Here is a 27183-nt window from a genome sequence, read left to right on the forward strand (position 1 = left end):
GGACCAATTAAATGTTAGTTATGTTATGTTGTTTTATATAATGTTATGTTAGTGGGATTATTTCAAATGCTGCATTGATTTACATGGTGTTCATGCACCCTAAATCATTGGGCAGAGACACGGACATTCGTATATCCAGGACCAACATAGGTAAGGCCCAGACTTGATCAACTCTTTGATTGAGTCATCTATTAATTAGTACTAACATCCCAGATCTTCAAAACTGGTCCATATTGACTTTGGCATTATCACTATAGGTATATACCATGATCACATTTGCAAGATAAGGATCAGCGATCCATTTGTGGAATTGTTTACAACACAACTGACACTACCACAGATGTGAGAGGCAACCTTGAGTATGTTTCTCATCACTGGAGTTATATCACCAATTCCCTTCTCTGAATAATAGATTTGGAAGAGTCTTTCACTATTCTCATTCCCAGATACCATAGCAGTATGGGTCATTAGTCTTCCCACACACTCAATTTAGCTTCATTAGCTACCAGTAGGGTGAGTGGCTTTTTCTTTGGATTTTTAACATCTATATGTAGACCACACATAATGTTACATAAGGAATTCTCTATCTTTCAGAAAACTAGGAAGCGGTTAACATGGACCACATTAATACATTTCCATAAAACGTATTAAGGAATGTTAAGGTATGAATTTTTCGTGGCAGATTTGTTGGGATTTAAGGAATAGAGTATGTTTTAATAATTTACCAACAGACTAATTGATCAATGTCATTAGAGCTCAGCTCAAAGGTTTTAGCAACATCAGTACCTAATTTAAATATTCATTTGGTAGAATGTCTACCGTTCTGTACAACGCTTATATTTTGACATCAATCTCTAAATTTGTATGTGTCAAAAGAGAAATTATCTTGCATGACCACCAAGTGATGAAATTATTCTTACAAAAGTAATGAGCTTACATCACTGTTTAAGTTACTATGAGTTATAGCAGAAATTATATTGCATGACCATCAAGTGATGAAATTATTTGTATGAAATGAATGAGTTTACAGTTATGGAATTGTTTGTATGATTATTTTTTAGAAAGATTACCCCTGATGAATAGAGATAATTCTTGAAAGGAGTTGGTCCATATTAATAAAAAGCTTTTTTTATACCTAATTAGTATTGTTCTACAGTTGAGATGTATACCTTATTTGAAATTTGTCATAACATATTGAAACTTTGTTGAAGAATATATTCATGAGTAAGGCATTGAAGGTTTGGCTGAATTTCCTCAGCCCATGAAGGTATGTAGGGGAGGGGAGTTCCGCTACGTTTGGGAACTCTGATTTCGTTTTCTTCACATTTCCTGCCCATGTGTCAGGGCAGGCTTTCTCTCCCCTGCACCTCATGATTAGAAACGTTATCCTTAATATTCACATATCTACTTTAATATATATAGACCTACCAGGAGCACATTGTATACATTCTTATATAGTCAGATCTTTATAGCTCTTCCACCAAGTCTACTCTTTTCCCATATTCCACCACCCACTTAGTCTCAGATCCACCTTCCACATGCTGTCAGCCCAAGCCCCCTTCCTTTGATTGGCTCAGACCTGCATTGACTGAATTTTAGCTTGTAACATGCCAAATCTCTGTAAGTCTTTGCCACATGAAAGAAATAACAAACCAAATGTTTATGCACATGACTAAATGACCCAGGGCCTGCCTGAATAAGAATATATCAGCTTTTCTGACCACAGTGCGTCAGAGCTTTGGACCTCGGTCCTCATGTTGTGTTTTGTGTTACTGGTCAGCTGTTAAGCCAGTAGCATCTCATGGTGAGGGAACAGGGGTGTGGCTGCGTGGGGTGGGGGCGTGCCGAGTCTCATCACTAGTGTGGGCGGGGCTCCTGTATGTAGCTGGTAAGCTTGTCATATCGGCCTGTGGTGAACACTGTGGTGCCTCCGTCGCGTTGGTACGCTTTGGTACGTGGCTGCATTGCCTTTGCGAGGTGTCCTGCTGTGTGGCGGAGACCCATCAAAGTAAGATCTAATTTGATTTAACAAGTGTGCAAATTATTTTGCTTTGGTTTACCTCTGTGCATTGCATGTATTGCAACAGCCCAGCGAGAGCGACGTGCTGTATGCACAGAGAACTCCTATTTGAATATGTTATGGCTTGGTTGCAGCCCACAATCAGCCTCTGTCATCTAAGAAGGAGATTTTTAACGGTTTAGTTAAAGAAGTGCTTTGGAAAAAGTTAAAAAATAGAAGACTCCTCATATCCCACACAGAGGAGCGTGATTAACTGTGCCCTGATGTTGGGTAAAGCCGGCAAGAGCAGCTACAACCTGCATGGATCTAAGAAGCCTGCCCTGACCGAAAATAATAAAGCAGGTGAAATGCGGGCTCCTAATGGGCCTGTCGCTCAAACAGAATAACCCCAGGCGGGTTATTCACGTTCGCCAAAGGAAAAATAACAAATTATTTTAAGTGCAAGGCTGACAGAGCGTGTCATTTGATCATGTAGTATAATACTACGGAGTGCAACTCTGGCTCATCGGCAGTAATTGATAATAATAATTATCAACTCAATGTATGCTATTCTTTGCAAGCGTAAACAACTGGTGGTGAGGAGTAGTGGGAACAGTGTTCCACTGGAGGAGCAAACGTTGCTGAATCATCATTACGTCCCCCCTCACCTAACCTCCATTGGTGAGGTTGTCGAGTTCCCCGAGGTTGACAGGGCTAATCCAAGCAGATAGTTCTATGGAGAGCTGTTTGGACGCCAACTCGGGAGATAATGTGGTGCACGATAAAGTTATCAATGTTGCTTTAAAAATTCTGCTAAAGCTATTTAGCCATATCCATGGAGAAGTTGAGAAGCATTCTCTTATCTTGGACATGTTAGAAAAGGAAGGTGTAAATTGCCCAAGGGCTTTGCTCCATCTGAGTGCGTGCAAACAAGAGAGTCAAAGCCCCCCTGCTCAGGGGCGAAACCTCCATGTGGAGTAGGAGGTCGTTCAGAGTATGGACGTATTGGAATCAAAGAATGTGGAGACACACATGATATCTGAAGAAACTCCCCGCCATGATGAGACATTGGGGGTCATTTCCAGTTGGGCAGTAAGGGTTTATGGGCACTGGTAAGGATGCTGGTGCCGGTAAACCCTTACCGCCGTATTCCGAGGTCCCTTAGCGGGTCCCAGCAGGAACCCGCTAAGGGACCTTGGAGCTAATTACGGGCCCGCAATTTGCAGGCCCGTGATTAGTGCCTTCCCCATTCCCATTGAGCCCTATGGGGGTTCAAATGGGAATGGGGAATGGTTTACTGAATGGGGACTTACCGGGTCCTCCAAGGTCGGAATGACCCTTTAAGTCCCCATTCAGTCAGACCGGACCCGGACCTGGGTATGGAGGCGCCATGGCTACCTCCAAACTTGTAATGACCCCCATTATATGATACCATTCTATCAGGGAAAGAATGTTGATGGTTGAAGAAGGTAAAGAAACTTAAGGCGGATGACAACATTCTGCCCCAATCTCAACCTGATGGAAATGATAGACATGAAATCCCGGTAAGTGCCCATGTGAAAACCAAAAAAGCATGCAAGAAGGCTGGCCAATGAAGAACGAGGGTCCAAAATAAAACTGGGAAATTAACCAGCTGGCTACTGAGGGTCGAAAAGTCGAGCAAGGAAAATGGCAATCTGGAGGTGTCTAGACAGGGCAGGCTAAGTACTGGGAACAGCAGCGCTGACCTCACTGAAGTAGATGAATCAGTGGTGGAAATAGATTCTATTCCTGAACAGTTATGGGATAGCTAATTGCGTGGAAATTAGAAGAAGGACAAAGACGTTGCAGCATGCGTCCACCTGCCAGGAAAAATCATTCACCATCACAGACTAGTGCATTTATGGGCGTGTGTTACACTGTTTGGTCACATACAAGCACTGAGAGAGCTGAATAGCTCGGCTTTTGAGTATGTGGAACAATTAGAAGACCAATTTCCCCCATTGACCAGGGTTCGTTGCTATACATCAGAGGTGGTATCTTTGTTCGGGTCGACCACCGCTTCTTTATTAAAGTGGGGCTATGACATTGACCAGCCGATTAAAATGTAGTGGATTGAACTCCCCCTCATCTCGTGAATGGGCCACGCAAGAGGCTCCCTCAAGAGCCAGTGGAAATGTTAGCTCGACTAGGGTTACAGACTCCAAATCATGCACGATGGACCCGACTAGTAGAGTGCACTTGGATTGGCTCCTGTCCTTCTTACCACCCACAAGAAATCTTGATGATCTAAGACTAAAAAATCATGGCATACGTGGGGGGACACCTATCTGTTTGCTTTGGACAGTGCTTCTGTTAAGCTGCTTAGTGTGGATGATATAATGATGCTGCAATAAACGTGGTTGGTGGGGGGGGGCATCCTTCAAGGGGTTTTCATGCTATCAAAATAAGCTGGGTATGGGCAATTGGGACACCGGTTTGGGGGTCTGCTTATTTTGTGTGCAAATCGATTCAATTCATATGAAGTGTTTCGGGAGCATGATAATGTGGGTGTGCAGGTAGTTATATTTCCATTAGATGAAAAAAGGAATGTACTCGTCATCAATATCTATGACCCTCCGGGTGGTGAGTTCACAGAATCTACACAAATGCATATCTAAGATATGCTACTGGCACATCAGAATAGCAAGAATACTGGCTGGATTTTGATGGGAGGTGACTTGAACACTAAATGCATTAATTATGAAATGTTGAAGGTTGCTGCTGTGCTATTGTGCCCAACTAAGCGCGCTGGTGAGAAGGCCTCTAATTTGCTGCACTACTGGATTGAATCTTTCAACGACCTACAGCTACATAGGTTGAATGGGCAAGTACAGGGTGATATCCCTGCTGCCGAGTCAAATTGACACGGTACAACTTCTATCACTATCGATTACTTATATGCCAGTGCTACTTTATTTAGCACCCATGAAACTACTACTTAACGATTATAGCAACCCCGCCAATCCTGCATTACCAACAGATGTAGATTTGCCAGCAGATAGATCAGTTGACCGTGTGGGGGAGGCTCAGTTGAATGCTGTCAAAAATAGGATTGGTTGGACGGATCACAACCTGAACGCCATTGCTTGCTTCATGTGGTTGAATATACATCGCTCTGCTCTCCCAATGAGCTTGTAGATGGGTATCATCTTTCACGGCTAGGATTTTACCTTTGGCCAGTTGTACATTTATAAAGCGTGCCAAGAGATCTGCTAGGCCTTGTGATATGTTAATACGGCTCATGAAAATACAGAATAGGCAGTACCTAAGAAGGCTGAGAAAGAGTTATATTTCTATGTTGGAAAAAAAAGATTGGAGTAAGATGTTGAAAGATCAGTATATAAAGTGGGTAAAACGATATAATGCTTCAAGTAGAAACAGAGCATGGCAAGATATGGACGCTGTTCTTAACTCTGGAAATTCAAAATAACTATGGGCAATGTTCAATAGTTCAAAAAGGGATGAGCCTGCTGTAATATTAAATTGCATAAATGAGGATAGTTGGTGCAATTTCCTAACACAGAAATTCAAAGCTGATACACAGCACATTATCCCAAAAGGGCAGATTAGCTTGATTTTGACCATGACAGTATAGTTGAAATAACACAAGGTGTAAAGCAGTCAAGAGCCCCTGGTCCTGATGAGATACCCAATGCGGTAATAAAAGGGAACCCTTTGGTATGGATGGCAAATATGCTCTCACTGTTTTCGAAAAGGTAGTCAAATTGGGCGTTATCTTTGAGTCATGGAGAATGGCTCATCTTATTCCAATGTTTAAGAAGAGGAAGAGAATGACCGTGTGAGTTATAGATTACTATCCTTATTGGATGGCATGAGTAAAATCTTCTCGGTCTTTATAGTGCTGGGACTGAACAACTGGGTGCAGAAAAGTCAGACCTTAAGCATCTTTCAGGCACTGTTCAGAAAAGGTTTATCGACAATCTGCAATATTTTGATTGTGAATACTTTAATTCAACAAGCTAGAGTTAAGGGTGCTTCTTCGCTCTGCACCCTCTTTGGTGACTTTGCAGAAGCTTTTGATTCAATTAGTAGAACTAAATTGTGGGCTAAACTAGGTTGTTCCTGAGGTATTGTTGTATCCGTGTAGGTTGTTACATCATGACAATAAAGCAAGAATCAAGGCTGAATGGCCTGGGGGAATCGTCAGCACCTTTTGACATCTGAAGGGAGGTCAGACGGGCTGCATGCTGGCCCCAATGCCCTTCAATCTTTTTGTATCCGACCTGGGTGCTGTAGCCATGGAGGGGAAGACCTACCCGCCTAGAGTGGGTTACACGTACATAGTGTGGCATGCCTACACAGACGGTGTTGTGATCTTCAACCACACTTTTTTAGACATTAGTTGGAGCGTTCAGGCAGTACTGGATTATGCTAAGATTAACGAGCTGACCGTTAACATGACCAAGACCCAATTCACGTGCTTTGGGAACTCAAACATGGTAAGGGGGCTGATTCGCTCTACGGAAGGGTGTACTGAAAGGGTCAATAGGTATGTCTACCTGGGGTATGATATGGGAGTCTCGAAGGGGGATATGGAATTGCTGCGGAAAAGAAGGGTGAAGGACACATCTACTATGTTGATGATTAAGCAGTTTGTCCAAAGATCTGCTGGTTAAAGCCTCACTGGTATTATCAGGATCTGCAGGCAGACATTGGTAGCAGGAATGTTATATGCATTAGAAACATCTTACACTAACCTTGAATCCTGGGCCAAAAAAATGGAGGTTTGCACGCGGCGTAGAATACTGGGGTTAACTAATGCAACGCCAATTGAAGCAATAAAACTGGAGCTGAGATTGACATCTTTAGTGGCTATGGATAAGATCAACAGAGGTAATATGTGTATCAAAATAACGACCACTGAAGACAAGTAGAGCCTTAGTCGCACTTAAAAAAGCACTTAAAAAAGCAATGCTGATTGACACTTATCGCTCGCTGCAGAAATTTGAGGTGGCTAATTATTGTTTACTCCAGTCAATCACTTGGACTCCTGATTGGAAACTTGGCTCAGGCGTAGTGCTAAGTACTTTTAAATAATGGGCATAGAAATGGGACTGGGTGCTTTATCACGATTATGTGGGAAAACTCAAATCCCTAAGGAAACCTCAGCAATACATATAACAATTTCCATCACCAGTGCTTAGAAGAATGTATTTGCTAATTAGGCTCAATAAAGTGATTGTGCTGGCAGTAATGGCACATGGATGGTTATGAAGGTGGAGAAATGTACATGTAGGCTGTGCAGGGATGCAACTTAATTAGAGATAGCCAGACATGTATTAACCTCATGTCATACATTATTTAGTGCCTATGCATTGTATTATGGGAAACATGTAGACACCTGAATAACATTAAGAATCAGTCCTTCTGGTTCTGGTGTATATCTGGCAATAGTCTCTCTTTAATCCTGGCGACCACTAGGGTGTGGTTGGTGGCACAGGTAACAATTGCATTCAATTCCTGTGTAGGAACTGGTGTTGAAGAGTCCCTTTGTATTAGGCCAATGTTAATTTAAAGGTCTATTTAAGCAATAGGCCCCGAGCAGTAGGGGCATTACCACTTCAGATAATGCCCCGGGGCATTACTTGAAGAGGTAATGCTCCCCTTGCGAGGGGCCTATTGCTATTAGTACCGCGGCCAGTAAGACCGGGCTACTAAGAGCATTTTTTTTCTGTTCCGAAACGCTCTGACGTTTCGGAGCAGAAAAATAAAATGGCTGACGAGGAATGGAAAACAGAGTCCGTTTACCCTTTCCATGGGGGCCATTCAAAAAATAGGGAAAATGTAAACAAAGAAAAGGCCTGCCATGGAAAGGAGAGAATGGACTACGTGTAGTCCCTTCTTCCTTTCCATGATGACCTGTCGGGGATCAGGAACAGACACGCTGGGGACAGAAGTGTTCTCAGTGTGTCCGCTCCCGAAATGGACCAAAAAGAAGGTAAGTGGGGTTGGGAGGGTGGGGAGGGGATTGTTTGGATAAGGGAAAACACTTACCTCGATCTCCGGCAGGGAAGATGGCAGTCTCCAGCCATGTGGTAGCTCGGAACGTGGATTACCCCATTCCGAGCCTACTCATTGGCTGTCTGGCTGCCACACCCAGACCGGAGACAGGAAGGAACATAATGGGGAGAGAGATTTGAGCAATTCCCGGTCGGGTAATGGCCCAGCGAGGGCCAATTAGATTGCATGTTACAATCTGATTGTCCCTCACCGGGTACTAATTATTCTTATAGTAATATAACGTGCACTCGATGAACAGTCTCCTACTACCACTACATCTACATGAGCATTAATTATGGACTAGCAGCTTAGAGACAACCGGGATTTATGTTCTGGTTAAGCGCGTGGGATGTATCGGATTTAGATGATGAATTGGGAATAGTAATTCTAGCAATATGAACAAGTATGTTTGATCTCACAGATGGCGTTTTATTTGTATTTGTATTGTTTTTTCTATTATTTCTGTCCTGATTTGTTGTAATCTGATATGAATTGCGTTTTCTTCCTAAATTGTCTGAAAACTTGGTATAACTAAAAAATACACACACACACACATATATATATATATATTATTTTTTTAAAGTATGTAGCTCGGTTGTTTAATGCACAGTGCTGCTGTCACAATCTATATTGATTGCGGGGTTGGTTGTTTACATTTCTCAAGAGTTGATGTGAGTGTAGATTAAACATTTGTGATAGTGGCATATTCATGTATCAAATCTTCCATGCCCCTCACTTTGGGTGCAAGTACTATATAAGTGTCTATCTTTCTACTTACCAATACCTCTGCACATTTAGATGACCCACAAGAGGGGCCATGCTGGATTCTGTCATTCATATGGAACTAAGCAACTATTTTGTAACTGTCTTCACAGTCCTAGGTTTTAGTTTTAAAAGTGTGTTTTTCAGCTCCACCAATACATTACACAACCGCTTGACATCTATAATTAGGATGCAAAGCTTATATGTTCTGCCTGCGGTTTTCCACTTTAGAAAAAGTAATTTAGCTCCATCAATAAATAAATAACTCTAAGACACATTTGACATTTTCAATGAAACATCATAAGGCTAGATTATCTCCAGCACAAGCTCCAGATGCTGTGGAAATCAACACATGCCCCGAGGGTACGGAAACAAACGCGCTAACGCTTTATCTAAATTATCATTCTGCACGTACTTAATGTAATCCTATTGTGAGACAATGCGTCCACTTGAGATGATTCCCGTTCCGATTATGTGAATATAAGAGAGGTGATCCATTTCACTGTGGTTTATTAAAATCTTCCTGTCAAATTCACAGAGCTGCCACATCCCAATAATAGAAGGTGGAAGGCTGAGTGTTAGCATACGGCCGGGGTTGACAGCTACTAGTGATGCCTCAATGAGAGGGCCATTTTGACTCCTACTCTCTTCCTGAGGGGCAAACATTGATCCAATCCAGAACTCACCAATGCCTCTTTCCAGTTAACTCCTAGGTGGCCTATTAGCAGGGGTGTTGCTAGGTCTGGAAAAGATCTGAGGCTACACTAATGTCAGGACTGTCGGGACTCGGGGCTAGCTAGTCTTTTAGTTGTAGCTCTGAGCTTCTATCTGGGGCCTCAGCCAAAAGACCCGGGGCTATAGCCCCCACACCCCCCACTAGTGATACCTCTGCCAATTAGGAATAGTAGGCTTGTAGAATCCACCTTCAGGATGGAGCGGGTTTACGTCTGCTAGGAATATAATTAAATTCAAGCTCCTTAGATAGAATTAATGTGCTTCAATAAAGTAAAAATACAACACCGCAGAATCTTTGGTAGGCACTTTCTTTTTCTTGGAAAGTTATAGTGCTCCTTTAAAACAGATTATTTGATATAAACAATAATATTGCAGTTGAATCTTAACTTTGCTATTTGCAATGACAACCTGTACTAAAGCATAACAAAATGGCACTAGCAGATTGTACTGCATCAATTTAGTACCAAGCAGAATTATCAGACTGAATCTCCTCCCTTGGATGGCTTCCATTTCACTCTCAACTTAAATTTCACTTCCTCTGCCTTGTCTTCAAATCTCTCCATGGACTCGCTCCCCCCTACCTCTTCTCTCTCCTCTATTTCTACACTCCCTCCCGCTCCCTTCGTTCAGCTGATCAGTTCCTTCTGACTGTGCCTCCGTCCCCTTGTGCCCCCTCCCGTTTCCGCTACTTCCAGCTCCTAGCTCCCCTGCACTGGAACTCCCACCTTCTCTCAATTCGTTCTATTCCTACTTTCTCCTCATTTCGCTCCTCCCTTAAATCTCTCCTTCTCCACCCCCTGCCTTGAAACTCCCTCCCCTTCCTGCTCCCCCTCCTTTCTTTCTCCTTCCCTTGATTCCCTCCCTCCACTCCCTACCACGCCTCTCTCAACCTCTCCCCCTCTCCTCCTTCTCCTGCCCTCCTCTCCTCTCCCCCGCAATTCCCACTGCTTTTCTCTCCCTATTCCCTCCAGTTTAATTGCTCTTCTTACTGGTTTGTTAATTGATTGATTCATACTGTAATTTGCTTCTACCGTTATATTGTTATGTTCTTTGTATCAAGTTGTTCAATTGTGTAGCGCTTTGGCGTAAAGCGCTATATAAACTAATAAATACAAAATACAAAAAATGCTTGCGATTTAATGATGCAAACATAGTGACACATAATGGGTAAATCATTACCACAAATGAGCTGAATATCAAGCAATGCAATTACGCAAAGCAGAAATGTTACCCATTGGGCCAATAAACATATCTGATGATATATATGGACCACACGACTTGCAAGTTTGATTGTTTCTTGCCTGCTTTTTACACATACAGGTTTCTTCGCAGGCCAATATTTCAATAATCGCATGCACTTGCATACGTTATGTTATGTTGTAGGGGAGCAGGTGGCGGCCTCTTCTGTAGTCACAGCCTTCCACCACTGTCCTATTGGAATAGCAGATGAAGGGCTGCCATTGGGAAATCATGCATGAGTTTATGTTACATGTTCATACCGCGTGGATTGTACGAAAACGCGATATGCACTCAGACAGCCATTCAGAAGATATCCTCATGTTGAGACAATGGAGGGAAGATACCAAGAAGGATGTCAATTGCCTAATTGCTAGGAAGCGGCTCTGGGAATCATGGATGAATGCTAAACAAAAGCCTGATGACAGTCATATGATGCCATAAAGATGATACATAAGCCTAAGTCAAAAAGATTTCAAAATACTTAAGACTGACAATATAACAAAAGTATTATGTACCAAAAGATGAAGTTATCGTGAAAATAAGATGAAGTAATGTGCTGACCAATAACTGTAAACAGGCTGTAATGGAAGGTAGAAGAAGCATATAGAAGTGAGCTAAAAATATATATATATATATATATATACACATATATATACATACACATATATATATACATACATATACATATACATACATATACATACATATATACATATATATATATATATATACATATACATATACACATATACATACATATATATATATATATATATATATATATATATATATATATATACATATACATATACACATATATACATATATACATATATACATACATATACATACATATATACACATATATATATATACATATATATACATATATACATACATATATACACATATATATACATATATACATATACACATATATATATACATATATACAGATATATATATACATATATATACATATACATATACATACATACATATATATACATATATATACATATACATATACATACATATACATATATACATATACACATATATATACATATATACAGATATATATATACATATATATACATATACATACATGTACATATACATATATATACATATATATATACATATATATATATACATATATATATATATATATATATATATATACATATATAACGTTTAGGACGGCCATTGAAGAAAATGAACGATGGCCCATGTTAAAGAATAAACCCAGCTACCTCAAAAATGAGCATAGTATTGCAAATTGAAGAATTGATGAATAAGGTGTTTTCATGTGCAGAATAAGGGATTACATTGGCCTGAAGGCAAGGGGGCTATTTCGAGAGATGGGCGCCACACACAGAGAGGGGGAAATGAATAGACCACGTGCATGAGACATATTTCTGCTACGATTAGGATGGTAAGGACATTTGCTGATGTCAAGTATTGAACAACCACAAAGGCAAAAGCCTATGTGAGGTGGAGTGGGCAAGTCTCTAAAGGTCAGAGATGGTAATGGCACGCTGGTTAATTACATCAAATAGCAGATATTGAGAGGCAGAAATGTACAAAATCGTGTTCTCCTCACACGTGATGAAGTACTCAAAACAACAGCTATTCATTAGAGCTTCAAGTTGAGATAGTGGTGTGCTCACACTCCCTCGAATGTCTGAGAACAGTGAGCAGACTATGAGGTGAAGTACAAACAAGACACTTTGGCTAAGGATCAGGTTGATGATAAATAATGGACTAATTGGGAAAACAAAGAACAAGCTGACGCAGCTTGAACAACTAGGTTTCACTTGCTGCTAAAATCAGCAGCAAATCCAAGGTTGGATAGTGTTGCAAATCAATGAAAATGCCTGCCATGCACTTTCATATACAATGTTGCAGTTATTAGCCTGCTGCCATATTCTCTGCTATAATCAGTATGTGACTTACGTAGAAGTAGCTCAGCGCAGGTCCTAAAGACAAGGGTTAACCCATGAGATATTAGCATTTATATTATTCTATATTTAGATATGTTCCCCATATCTAATCCCTCCCAGCTTTAGGTTTTTATAAAATGCCACGCATGATGACGTCATGAATGAAGTAAATAAAAGTATATCAACTCTGTGCAGACAAACGTTGGTGTGAATATCGAGCATCTACTTTGATAGCTGTATTTCTCAATGCTTTCTTTCATTGAAATTAAAGCAGTATGTTGCCATCATTCTTTGGTCTGTCCGATTATTTGTTCTGTGATAATTATTGGTAATGCCATCTAGCACAAAGAAGATGCTACCACCCAAGGGAAGTCTCCAGATGCTCAACTGGCTCTGCAAGAAAGAGGATAGAATAGAGGGATAGGGTATGTCCAGAACAAGGAGAAACTGGTGTATGTGTGTGTTGGGTTGCAGATGGGTTGATTGCGTGCACTGGCTTATTGTATCCGTAAGGATGAGGCCCAATGCCTGGGTTGTTGGTTGTGAGTGAATGTCTGTTATGGTGGGTGTGTGTTTTATGTGTAAATTGGCAGGTATTTTAGGTTATGGTTGAGAGCAATGGCTTGTGTATCCGCAATGGTTAGGTCCAGTACCTGGGTTGTTTGTTGTATGTGAATGTCAGTTTTGTTGGGTCTGTTTGTGTGTGTTATGTGTAAATTGGCTGGTGTTTAAGATTATATTTGGGTGCACTGGCTTGTTGTATCCGTGGGGGTGAGGTCCAGTCCCTGGGTTTGTTGTTGTATCTGAGTGTTAGTTCTGTTGGGTTTGTGTTTGTGTGTAGTTTGGCTAGCCCATTGGCATGTGTAGTACAAGGGATGTGTGTAGGTGGTAAGCAGGAGCACAACAATTAGTATATTGTGTACACTCAAAGATCTCTGGGTGTCTAATCTTCACAATTCCCTCTAAATGTGACGCATGGCTAATCTTCAAATGTGACACATGGCTTATCTTCACACATCTATCTAAATATGAAGCAAGGCTAATCTTCACAGTTCTGTCTAGATGTGACACAGGCAGGTCTTCACAGTTCTGTCTAGAATTAACACAAACAATTCACAAATCTGACAAGATGTGACAGAGGTGATCTTCACAGTTCTGTCTAGATGTGACGCAGGCTAGTCTTCACAGATCTGTGTAGAAGTGGCGCAAGCTAATATTCACAAATCTGTCGAGATGCGACACAGGCTGAACTTCACTGTTCTGTCTAGTTGACACAAGCTAATAGTCACAAATCTGTCTAGCTATGACGCAAGCTGATATTCAGAGTAGATGCAGTCATTCTTAGTTAGTTAGTTGTGGCTAGAGGGACCCAATAAGGGGGCACTACAGTGAATGTAGTAAACAAGCTAAATACATGGTATATGCAACAGACTACTGACTCTTAGATAATATTATTATAAAATAAAACCATGAGTTGGACAGTCTAGTGGGGAGCTGTAATTGCTGTACCCCCTGTCCAGACCTTGCCTACCTTGTCAGTCGCTGCTGGTTGACAGCTGCAAGCTACACACTATCCACACCCCAACATGGCCTGGAGCTTCCCTTTTCCTCAGGGTCCTTAGCCAAAGGGGCTGCCAGGAAAGAGGGCTGCCATAGTTGGGTGTAGATTAAAAGGGCAACTAACCAATCAGGGCTTAAGGGGCGGTGCGGGCAGCGGGAGTGGACACGGACCAGGAAACAGGGTCGGGAGAAAGGCACGAGGGAGGCACTGCTTGCAAATATGTTTAAAATGCAACAAAGTGGGCTCAAGGAGCACCAGGGGCAACGCTTACCTCCTGCCTTGGACCTGAATGGTCCAAGGCAGGGTGGGTGCATTGATGGGTGGTGGGAGGGCCAAGAATGGGAATATGGAACCGGCTGCGTCGCTGCTATAGAGAGATGCAGGATGGTGCTCTAATGCACAAATCTTCCAGTTTTAAAATAGTGACCCAGCAACATTTTTAACAAGGCCCAGAAACACGGATTGGCTTACCCGAAAAGCACTGCTTGGAGAAATGGGTGCGTGGACTCTCTAGCGTGGGCTCGGAGCTTGGCTCTGAGTAGCCCTGGAAGTTTAGACCAATCATGGGTAGTGAGAGGGCTGGAGTGAGGGCCCAGAAGGGGAATCAGGAAGCTGCTGCCTCGTTGCTATGGAGGGAGGCCGGATGGCGCTCTAATGTGCAGATCTTCCGTTTTTGAAATAGTGGCCCAGCAACATTTTTAACAAGGCCCAGAAACATGGATTGACTTACCCCATAAACACTACCAGGAGAAATGGGTGTGTGGATGCTCCAGCGTGGGCTTGGAGCTTGGCTATGAGTATCCCTGGAAGGTCAGACCAATCCCGGGTGGTGGGAGCACCTAGAAGGTGAATATGGAAGCGGATGAGTTGCTGCTATAGTGGAGTGCTGGATGGTGCTCTAATGCGCGGACCTTCCAGTTTCAAAACAGTGACCCTTCAACATTTTTACCAAGGCCCAGAAACACGGATTTACTTACTCCATAAGCACTACAAGGAGAAATTGTTGCGTGGACTCTATAGCACGGGCTCGGAGCTTGGCTCTCAGTAGCTCTAGAAGTTCATACCAAACACGGGTGGTGGAAGGGCTGGAGGGAGGGCCCAGAAGGGGAATCAGGAAGCAGCTGCCTCGCTTCTATAGAGGGATTCCGTATGGCGCTCTAATGCACGGATCTTCCAGTTTTAAAATAGTGAGCCAGTAACGTTTTAACAAGGCCCAGCAACACAGATTAAATTACCCCATTACCCCATAAGCATTACCAGCAGAAAAGGGTTTGTGGATGCTCTAGTGCAGGCTCAGAGCTTGACTCTTAGTAGCCCTGGATTTCAGACAAATCGCGGGTGGTTGGAGAGCCGGATGGAGGACCCATAAGGGGAATCAGGAAGCGGCTGCCTCACTGCTATGTAGGGATGCCGGATGGTCCTTTAATGCACGGATCTTCTGGTTTTAAAACAGTGACCCAAAAACGTTTTAACAAGGCCCAGAAACACAAAAGCACTACCAGGAGAAATGGGTGCGTGGACACTCTAGCAGGGGCTCAGAGCTTGTCTCTGAGTAGCCCTGGAAGTTCAGACCAATCATGGGTGGTGGGAAGACTGCAAGGAGGTCTCAGAGGGGGAATCAGGACAGGGCTGCATCACAGCTATAGATGGATGCCAGATGGCGTTCTAATGCACAGATCTTCCAGTTTCAGAATAGTGACCCAACAACATTTTAATGAGGCACAGAAACACAGATCGACTTACCCCATGAGCACTACCAGGAGAAACGGGTGTGAAAATACAATCATGATCTCACTTTTCTCCCTGCGATTTCACAAACGCCCCGTCTGTGTACTCATGTGTGCTTCACACATACAGGCACACGTTTGTGAAGATGTATGGGCATGCAGTGGCATGGCTTGAGGAACAGAAGACAATTGCTGTACATTCTGTCTACTCCCAAATACATTACACTGTCTTAGTTAGAGGTAGAAATGTTATTTTCGAGCTTTGCTATTGGCATGATGGGCCCTCGTGGGCCATAATGCTGACCTCTGCACACAGCATGGTAGGTCTAGGTCTTAGGGCTGCTGACAACAGCATTCTATATCCCTGCACCCACTTGGATGTTAGGTATTAATGATCAGCACACACAATGTTTAGACATTCATGGGAGCCAGACTTTGTAGATTTTGCCTGCCTACCACGCACTCCCTTAATTCCAGGCCACCCCTGGGAATATGTTGGCCTGCACACTGTGTGAAATTCATCATTTCTTTGCAAGATATGCCCTGCAGAGAGTGGCACAAGGTTCTTAGATCTGAGCACTGTGATTTGACCTGATCTTCAATCCTGACTCCTTAGGAAAACATTCTTCCAGCTCATGTTCCACACCCTTTTTGCATGTGTTTGTTGGTTGTTTGTATTTCTACCACTTCTGCTGTCAGACTGTACTCTTGAACTAAGCCACCCTATGCCAACCAGTGCCCAAGCCATTCAGTGGTGGAAACCTCAGGCCAAGACGGCAAAGAGGAAGCAACATTTAAGGAAGGCAAGAAGGGAGGTAGCCGGCAGCATTTCAAACACAGCTATTATATTGCTATAAACCATCTCACTTTTCTCCAGATGCACAGCACTGCAGAAATTGCTAAATGTGGCATGATAATGCCACAGAGCTGGCATAATGATCAAAACCAGCGCTTGACACTGATATGTTATATAAAGAGTGCTGCGATCCACTTTCTGGATCTTCATGCTGCTGCAACAGATTCGGTTTTAAGAACTAAGGTTTACACAAATACAGCTCATCACAATGCACTGAAACGCTTCTAAGCTATCATGACCTTGAATCCCTACTACGGAACCTGCCGCCCAGTGAAATGAAAGGTCTCAGCGCAAGTGTAACTAGGAAATGGTCTCTGGATCACACACTGAAACTCTAAGCACAAGCCTGCTACAGAAGAGATATTCCCAGTAAATCACCCCACTGGCACACAAACGAGCCGGAAATATCCCCACATCATAATAGGGCACATTATCCATCACTAACTTGGCAGCTGGCTTCTTTTCCTTTGCTCATTGAAATAAAATTGTGTTTATCAAAAATGTGTGCAAACTGACTGTATGGAATCCAGCCATATCAGAAATCAGTTTTGCCTTCTCACCACACCAGGCATATTCGAAGTGTGAGCAGTAATCTACTGATCATCATGTTATTGGGCCTTTGTCAATTCACTGGACACACGCCTAATAAAGTCTGTTCCACAGGTCAACTTTCCATGTAAATTTGAACATTCAATGCTCATTACTTGTTTGTTTGGTCCTTACATTTGAGAACATTTGGGATGAACATGCACACCATGAGGAAATGCATACTAGAACAGGGAAGTTTATTAGAAATGGATTCACCATGGTATATTTGGACCACGGAACAAGTGATTGCAAGGGAGATTTCCTAAAAACTCCTCCTGAGTTTCAGCAGGGTGCCCGTGAGTATAAGAATAACATGCACACAAACTCCTTCATATGAGGGAACACATATAGATTTACCAATTGAAAATACATTGCATGGGTCTCAATGAAGGCATCAAAGGCGCTTGTTGTTATTGTGAAATGAGTATGTTTATTAATTCTCTGCAAAACTATTCTAATATTGTGATTTTTTTTCTTATTTATTCTTATTGTTCATTACATGAACTTTTTGCAAAAACAAAACACAAACATTACAGCAAAAGAAAAGCAAAAGAAAATCCACAAAAACGAAAACTTTACATTATATAAAATAAACTCACTGCTTTCATTGTGTATATATCTCACAAAAGTTCCACCAACAAATAAATAATTAAAATTGTCACGTGCAACATGAATAGCGACTCTAAAAATCATCTGCGGAATAAGATATGCACTGCCGCAAATCTCCAGGAATTTGGATAACCTGACAATATTCCATTCCACACCTCTTCAACTGTGATTTCTCTAAAGTCTCCTAAGAGTGATCCAAAGAGATGCGAAGGACTACTACAGTGAGCATGACATTCTAAAATAAAATGACATAAGGTCTCAATTGTGCCTACATCCACACAATATCGACAAGTTCCAGCTTGTCTCTCTACTTTTCTTCTGGCACCCAAAATTCATTTTTTTGTAGGAAATATATTTAACCGTAATCTCAGATAAACTGAACTCCACTGGGCATTCTGAAATTTGATTAGGTAATACAGGATCGATTTTAACGGTTTCACCTGATGGGCATATTGTGCAAATAATGTATATTTCCGTAATGTTATTTATCCAAGCGCTTGTCTGTAATTTCGTTTTCACCAATGTTGTATTACCGGTTAGACTCCTATCAATTCCAGAGTAGATAAGCAAATATCAAACAATTTATCAAAAGACGGATTCGATTTTTACGTACTTATGGCCCTCCATGACCACCATAAAGAATTTCCCTGGGTGTTCACGATTTATGAAGGAGCGCCAAACTTTTCCAATTTACTGTGGCTTCTAAAGATATGAGAACTAGCTCATATCTAAGCACACCATTAGGGAACCGCTGCGGAAGATGGAGTACTCGCTTACACATTTTGATTTCACAAAATAAATGACTTGTCTGCCCTTTAAGAAACTATTGTTTTTAAGCAGTTATCTCCAATTCATCGCTGGATTTAAAGTTACGACTGATGCGCATGTTTTGACTATGCCCCAGAATATCTAGAAACACTGCTCTGTGGTGAGCAGCTGAGTGTGAATGTTCTGTCTAGAAGAATGTGACATCCACAATTTTTCCTCAGCATTTCACATTAAAGAAACAGGCCCATCTTGATACAATGCTTCCTAAGTACAATTGCCTATAACACCTAATCTGGAAAAGGTTGTTTTTATCTTATCATGATGGTACTTCAGAACGCGTACACTGTACATTTAGGATTGGCTCACCTGAAGTCATTGGAACTCTAGAGGAGTGAGTATAATTTCTGCAGTCTCTTCTTTCACATTGCTAGTGAACAGAGGGTAAGCACTGAGCTAATTTAATAAATCAAATAAATATGAGATAGTGACTCAGTGTTTGCTATCAAAACATGGCAACAACCATAATTTGTTACCAAACGTGAAAATCGTCTAAGAGTTCTGACTGAAGTATCCTCAGTCTTTAGCACCAGACGTAATTCAAATGTTCTGGCTCTCCACAAATGATCCAGAACCCACTATTTCCTATTACCAAAAAAGGGTGAGTGTCAGGCAATGGATCATTGCCACGCCCACTTAAAGATGGCTGCTTAGGGCTCCATGACTATTACTTACCATTTCTTTTGATATTGGGCCCACATTTTCACTCACCAAATTAGGCACCCTGTTCTGCCAAAGTCGGTCATGGGATAAATCCTCTAGTAGGTCCTCCACAGTAAAAACAAATATATATATATATATCTCTGGACTAATTGAGCTTATCAGGTTAATTTATTTCCCATTGCTTTGCTAGCTCTTTAAATGACTAATCACTATTATTGAGGTTTGCCTATTCTAATTCTCTGGGTAATACGATGAAAATGTACAGGAAGAACTAACAGCCGCCTGTTCTGTGAGTCGGTGGATATAGAAATATGGCCACATTTTCCATTTGTACAAAATCTTGCCAGTGGCAGTGTTTTTACTTTGTTTTTAATGAAGGTTTTCTTTCCTATTGCTGTGTTTTATTATTGTTGTATCAGCAGATCCCAACAAATAGTGATCGAGTACAAGCATGTATGCTGTTGATAATGAGTTTAAGGGCGGGCCATACTGGCTGGACATGACTTGTCCTCTCAAGGTAAATGCCTGAGCCAAGTGAGGGCCATTAAAACGGGCAATGGAAATGTTACCAGCGCTAGAGGCTGCTCCCAGATCATCGCAATTGACACGCTGGAGCACAATTGCATTTTTCTGCATTTCTGTCCAGGAGTTTCACGCAAGTTGTATAGATCTATCTGCACTGTCTAGTTGGATGTAACCTCATACGAATTATTACGACTCCAAGGTGTTTTGGTGTATCCTTGCACTGATATCTCTCTTTGCTTGAAATACTGTACAGGGCATTGGTTCTGTCATTGTCAGCACCTAAACACTGGGCAGGGAAAAGATTTCAGCAGTGCCATATGTAACGTTTCTGGTCCCCGAGGTGGCAGTGATGATTCTCACCGGATGAATGTGATAATTAGAAAAGGGAGTAGGTCTATTGAAGAGCTGGTCTAAGCACTCCCATCATTACTCTAATCATATCTGAAGGCATGTTTAATATTCTGTTGAGAGGCGAAGCAGGATTTGAATTCAGGCTGATTCAAATAAAAGGGGCATTGTCAGCTCTGATGACAGTTAAGATGGCCGTGGTGCCCATCCAAGGTCTTAATGATCTCTGGAAGCCATCTACAAAATTGACTGACTCAAAGATATTTTGGAGGTTTTGCATTATCTTTATTTCCAGAATGTTGACTAAAAAAAGGCGTGTGTGGTTAATATGGCTATCACCATCTTTTTGGGATATGTACTTGGCCAGTAACATCCTGCGAGGCCAAGCCTAGGCTGTTGCTAGCGAAGCAAGGACCTCAACGAGGGCCGTGGGCAATTATCGGCCATGTATGCCCCCGACATGGGGTGATTGCTATTTGCAACCCAGGGCTCTGTCTGGGGTGCAAATGGTTGGTTATTTTGTAGACGACAAGGACAGGAAAGCCCCAGTGCAGCAGGTAAGTGGGGTGAGAAGGAGGGAGGGTGTTGGGAGGTGTGCGGGTATGATATTATATGATATGGCATTTATACTGCGCCTATACTCAAGTGTTTCAAGCTGCATCAAGGCAAGGGTAGGAGAAACAACAATCTTGCTAGGCCTAGTGACATTAGGTTGTGCAAGTGCAGGGGATAAGGGAGGGGAGAAGTGGCAGGGAGTGGGGTGGGAGGATGGACAAGTGCAGGACAAGGAATCAACACAACAAGTAATGCAGCCAACAGGTGGCAAGTGTGGGTGTTAGAAGTGCAGACAACAAGTGTCTAATAAGTGCAGGAAAGGGGACGGTAAGAGTTACAGATACAAACCACAAGTGCAGTGGTTGCCCAGAGGCACTGCAAGTATACATCTGGACCGGCAAGGGACTTGGGCCCGAATTCACAGGGTAGCCAGGTGACCAGTGCATGTATCAGACAGGAGATCAGCGGGGCAGAGGACGAGAGAAGTCAGAAGCAAAGGCAAAGGCCTAGAGGTGCTTCCGGAACCAGAGATGGTTCTGCTCAAGTTTCAGAGAGGCAGGGAGGCTGTTCCAGAGGGAGGCACCAGCCAAAGAAAGAGATATGCCCCCAACTAATTGCTTGGAGAAGCGAATGACCCTCAGGGAGTTGGAGGTGGAGGAGCAAAGAGGTTGAGTAGGAAGATATTTCCATAGAGAGAGTTGGAGGTATTGCAGTCACAGGCCCCAGAAAGCCTTGTGGACAATGCAGAGGGTCTTGAACGTGATCTTTACTGTCACTGGGAGACAATGAAGAGATTTCAGAGCTGGAGAGATACAAGCCCTGGGCTTGGGGCCAAGGACAAGTCTTGCAGTCATGTTCTGGATGAGTTATAGAGGATGGAGAGTAGAGGCATGCAGATTTGGAAAGAGGCTGTTGCAGTAGTCCAGCCTAGAGAGAACCTGAGCTCTGGAGACGGTGAGCTTCTGGGGGAAAGTGAGGAAAGGAAGAATACCTCTGAGGAGGTGCAGCTGATAGTTAGACTTCTTAGAGACGTCAGAGATGTGAGGAGAGAAGGAGAGTGTGGAACCAAAGTTGCAGAACCCTATTGCCTCCCCACAAACAAGATGGTGCCAACCAGGGCAAGGGTCTTCAGTTACTGGAAAATGCAGCTGGTACACTCTGTGTTCTAGCCTGCATTTCCAGCCACCTGATTGGTTGAGTGCCCTTCCCTGGGTGTGAATAGTTGGTGAGTTATTTTGTTGCTGCTCTTTTTTGTAGCACTGGAGTAACGGTTCATGTTTTAGCTTCATCAAAGTAAGCACTTTAAGAACTATGGTTTTGGATATCATCTTGATGTCTGGTTCATGGATTGTAATGTGATTCAGAATGAAAAAAGCTACAGAGTGCATACATGGGAGAATACATACTTAAGTTTTATGTGCCACATTAAGAACTTAAAGGGGAAGGGATTGCAGGATGGGAATATAAAGATGAAGGGAACAAATATTTTGAAGGAGGTTAAAGATTCAATACCATTGAGTGGTTTTATTGTGCTAAAACTGGATGTCAATATTTATTTTTAATTCATATTGCAGATATTCTCCCTTTGTGACTCAGGGTAGGATAACTTATTCTTAAGTAGGATAACCTAGTGTGTTTTGGGGGATTTGTGGTTCTGATGTGCATGCGTTGGCTTGAGTTACAGCTTGTTCAATCCTACTTTCAGTAGGCTTTTGTAGATTTGCAGGCTGCTTAGGCTCTCATCCTATATTTGCTTTACTTAGCATGCACGCATTGACAATTGTGATGCACCCATGCGAAACATGTTCACTTCAGAGCTCAATGGGACAATTGTCAAGGGTTTTGAGCCATGTTGAATCAATAGACTGGGTAGATGTGGGGATGAGCTTTTGCCGCCCATTATTCTATCCCAGAACAAACTAAATCAATAGACTGGGTAGATGTGGGGATGAGCTGTCGCTGCCCACATTCACGCCAGAATCCAGGAGAACTGCGCAGTTTGCGCACACCAAAATGGTCACCTAATCTGCCACCCACCAGTGCAAAGAAAGATGGTTCTGTTCAAAATCCGTTTTTATTGATGTCAAAAAGTTGCTAAAATCATGGGCACAAGACCACTCTAAAGATACAACCTTCTTGTAGGGGGTTCCAATCACCACTCTACTGTAAGGATGCCATCAAAACAATGTTAAGCAAGGATTCTATGCTATCAAGCAAAAGACCACTCTATTGAAATGCATTAATTCAAGACAGATCCCAAAAATGGGTGCAGTACCAGCTTTGTCCACAAACCGGCGCTAGCAGTCTAAACTCTGACAGGAGAACTGCTACTTCAGAAGCTAATCAGCCTCCTGAGACAGCTGGAAACTTCAAAGGCCCGCTGGTTAATTAAAACGCTTAACCACCTGCTGTTCCCAGAGACAATCTGATTGCATTAACAGGCCAAGAGGCTGGGAAACCTTCTCACCTCAGAGACCCACACAACAGCCCAGGAAATCACAGGTTCATGCTAACCAAATGCAGAGTGGCCCCCTGGCCTGCTGACCTCAGCCGACACAGTACACTCTTGCAATTGAATGGGATATGTTAATTTTCAGTGTAGACTGTAAACAGAGCCCTGCCTGGGAGAGGAGAGACATGTGGTACTCCCAAGTTTCTGGGGGTGGACTCAGACACTTTTATGGAATCATATTGCAGCAAATATATGTTTAAGTTAAATGCTTCTAAAATATTGTATTAAGCTCACAAAAATGTGCAATTTGGAGAACCTTAATCTAAGAAATGTACCCACAATTCAAGACTTGATTCAACTCTGTACCATGTTCTAGGACCAAACCCCGCTATTTATTGATATTACAGACACTGTGTTTATGCTAAAGACCTAGTAAAGTACTGGAATATGTGTAGAAGGGGGGTGTACATTTGTGTAATTTTTGATGAAAAACCAATGTTGCAAAACCCACTAAAAATGAAAATAAGTTGCCATTTCTTAATCCAAGCGCTTAGAAACATCAGAGTTGGAACAGAGACTACCTTATGTGATATATGATGTGTGTATGTAATGTCAACCACTTGTGTAGCTGTGAAAGGTGTTTAGTTATGAAAATGATTTTCTAAGGTAAGAGCAAAGGGGAGTGTTCTTTCTGTATGCCATAAAGATGACACCTCATGACTCACGCTGACACACAACTCTGTTCTCCAGTGAGAGCACAGAAAACTCTTCAACCTATCAGAACCCTTAGTGGCTTGGGCATGCAGAATCAGCCGACGCACCCACTTTCTAAACACATAAAAAGAGCCACTGGAAGCCAGATAGGACTTTTCTTTTTCACTTTCTGCGGAGCATTTTGACTTCAGACTTCACATCCAGAGATCCAGACTTCAAATCCATCAATCTCCAGAGACCAGAAATTAACTTGTAGCAGAGAGGCCTGAATCCACAAGCTGAATCCTTTTTCAGCAGGCCTCTAAATCATTTGCAAACTATTCAACAGCCGGGCGAGCTGTTTGAATTTTTGCCAAGAACTTTTGTCAGAACCAGATATTCAGACCGCTGTGCAGTGCCGCTAGCAGAGCTGACCCAAAAGGTAGAATTATCCAGTGAGCAGAACCAGACAGAGACCGTCCGTGGCGAGGGAACCGCAGTCCAATCCTGACCCGATCCGTGGCGAAGTTGCATTCCTGTCCAAAATATAGTGTGAGTACCCCCAGAACTGTGCAAAACCCAATCTCTTAGTTTAAAATAATCTAATCCAAACTATTTTAACTTATTTAGAACTGCCTCCTAGAAACCTGAAAACTGTCATCTGTCATTCTGAGCTTTAAAATTTAAAATCCAAAAAACTTCCTTTACTAAATCGGCCGTATCCCCGGAACCGTTTGTGATAGAAGCGAGATTTAACTTTTTTTAAGCTGAGATTCTAAGCTGTCCAACAAGCTCTAAACCGACTTGCTACTCCTCATACTCCCTCCGTAATTGCGCTCGACGCACGCGACTAAATTTGCCGCGATTTGACATTTTGCTTAATTTCAGCCAAGTGTAAAAATATTTGTCCTTACTTTCCTTTGCTGAAATTCGTTTGCAACCTGACAATCATTCATAGAGCATTGCTAAAGTGATCCTGAACTAATACAAAACATCTCTCACCTACCCTGAACCTCCTATAGGGAATTAAAAGCATTTTTCACATATTTTTCACTTAATTGCAACCACATCAAAGTATATTGCCTGTGTTTAAGACTCCTACCTGTTTTCCTCTAAGCTTGCTAGGGGGGAACTGAATTATATTTGATTGCATTCCTGAGAACTGTGTGCTTTCCTCCCACATCTTTACCTTGCATAAAGGGGGGGGGGGTGAATTGTCAAAGAAAAGTGATTACATTGTCTTTTGTTGACGTCATATCAAGTTTATTTTCTGTACTGCATTTTCATTCATCATTGCATTGTCCTTGAAGCCATAAAAGCATTCTCAGCTACTTTATCCTCTCTATATCACTTCTAAGCCATCAAAAAGAGTGTACCACTGTAACAGTATCCATTGTTGATCACTATCATCTTCACAAGTCTGCTATCAAATATTAAGTTATTATAAAAGTGTGATATATGTATATATATATATTGTTTAATTTTCAAATAAACCTTTTAATTTGCAAAACAAACCTACTTCTTGGCTCAGTGGGGTCAGGGGGATTCTAAGAGAGGGGTGTTATATAAGGGTTGTCATCCAGAGTAAACAAACTGGACATAAAAATACATCAATAAGGGCTTCCATCACCATCCCAGAGTAGGCATTGACTTAGCTGTAGTGTTGAATTGAAGTCGTTTACACAATGTAAAAGAAAACGGCAGGGATTACATGGTTGTTTTCCGTGTTTGTGAAACCTAGGTTGGGTGTCTTCACTGTTAAGAGGTAGTCCAATCCACAGCTCTGTGGCAAGGACTACGAGTCGGCAACCTCCAGATCTTGCTTTCTTGAAAGATGGTATGTGTAGAAGCAAAGAGGATGCAATCGAAGAGGCCCCGCAGAGCAATATTTATTGAAGCGGTCCTGTAGATAGATTGGTTCCAAATTCAAGTCCATGGATGGATTTGCGGGAGATGCATAGAGCTTTACATTGGTTGCAAGATGAAACTTGGAGACAATGTAGGTGCTTCATGGCTTCAGGGGTGCAGTCTTTGAAAATCAGCGGACAGAAGAGTTTAGTAGCTTTGTTCTGAATCCCCTAAAGTTTGGTCAGAAGGAACTGTGGACACCAACGTAGATGGTTTGAGTTGTCAAGCCTGGATATTAGGATAACTCGTTCTCAGTGATGGGACAGAAGATGGTGGGAGATGTTTTTTTTTCAAGTATGAGGTGGTAATTGCTGGTGGAGACCGAACCCGTTCTATTTTAAACCGTTTTTGTAAATATGCTATGCAGATTATGGCATCCAATTAAATTGCTGTAATGTATCATTTTTTCTTACAGTACAGTCTTTTCTGATGACCTTTTAAATTGTGAAGCTCCATGACCCAGGAATGTAAATTGTGACACATTGTGATTTTATTGTAAGGTGAGAGGAGTATGCTGTCTTTTAGAAGAGAGGGAACCACCTTATGTCCCTCTCTTCTAAAAAAAATACGTAAATAGCAGCTCTGGACATTGTCTAGTAACTAAAGGAAGTGCAATATTTGTGAAAAAGAACATTAAATGTTTGCAAATTGTCATTGTTGAAAGTGCTGTAAATCGGTTCTAGTTTTTGTAAATGAAATTGACGTTAATTATTGTTTATGCCACACCAGATAACTCACATAGAGATGGTCACTTTCAGATTTGAGATGTGTGACGATTTATTTACCTTTATTGACTCAAAGAGGCTTATTTTGATTTGATGAAATTTAATGTATGTGCATCTGATGAAGGTATAGTTTAACACCCCTGGACTAATCAGTCTTTTCTATTAAAAATAAGTGTGAACTATATATATTAATGGATTATTTTAGGGTTTTAAATCCAGGGGTATTTGGATATGAATCCAGTTCACAAGATGGCCTTCACAAAATAAACATTCCTTTGACGTTTGCCTCTCAGAATGTGTGCAATCTGCTGTCCCTGCTGAGCTGCTCTGGGAACTCTTCGGTGCAAGATGTTGCATTCGACCTCACTTGTATCTAAGAGCTTTAAAAACCTACCGTGCACTGAAGGACCTGCGATGCGCGGTCA

The sequence above is a fragment of the Ambystoma mexicanum genome, chromosome 2q (assembly GCF_040938575.1).
Source record: "Ambystoma mexicanum isolate Mex_15411 chromosome 2q, UKY_AmexF1_1, whole genome shotgun sequence".
NCBI lineage: Eukaryota > Metazoa > Chordata > Amphibia > Caudata > Ambystomatidae > Ambystoma > Ambystoma mexicanum.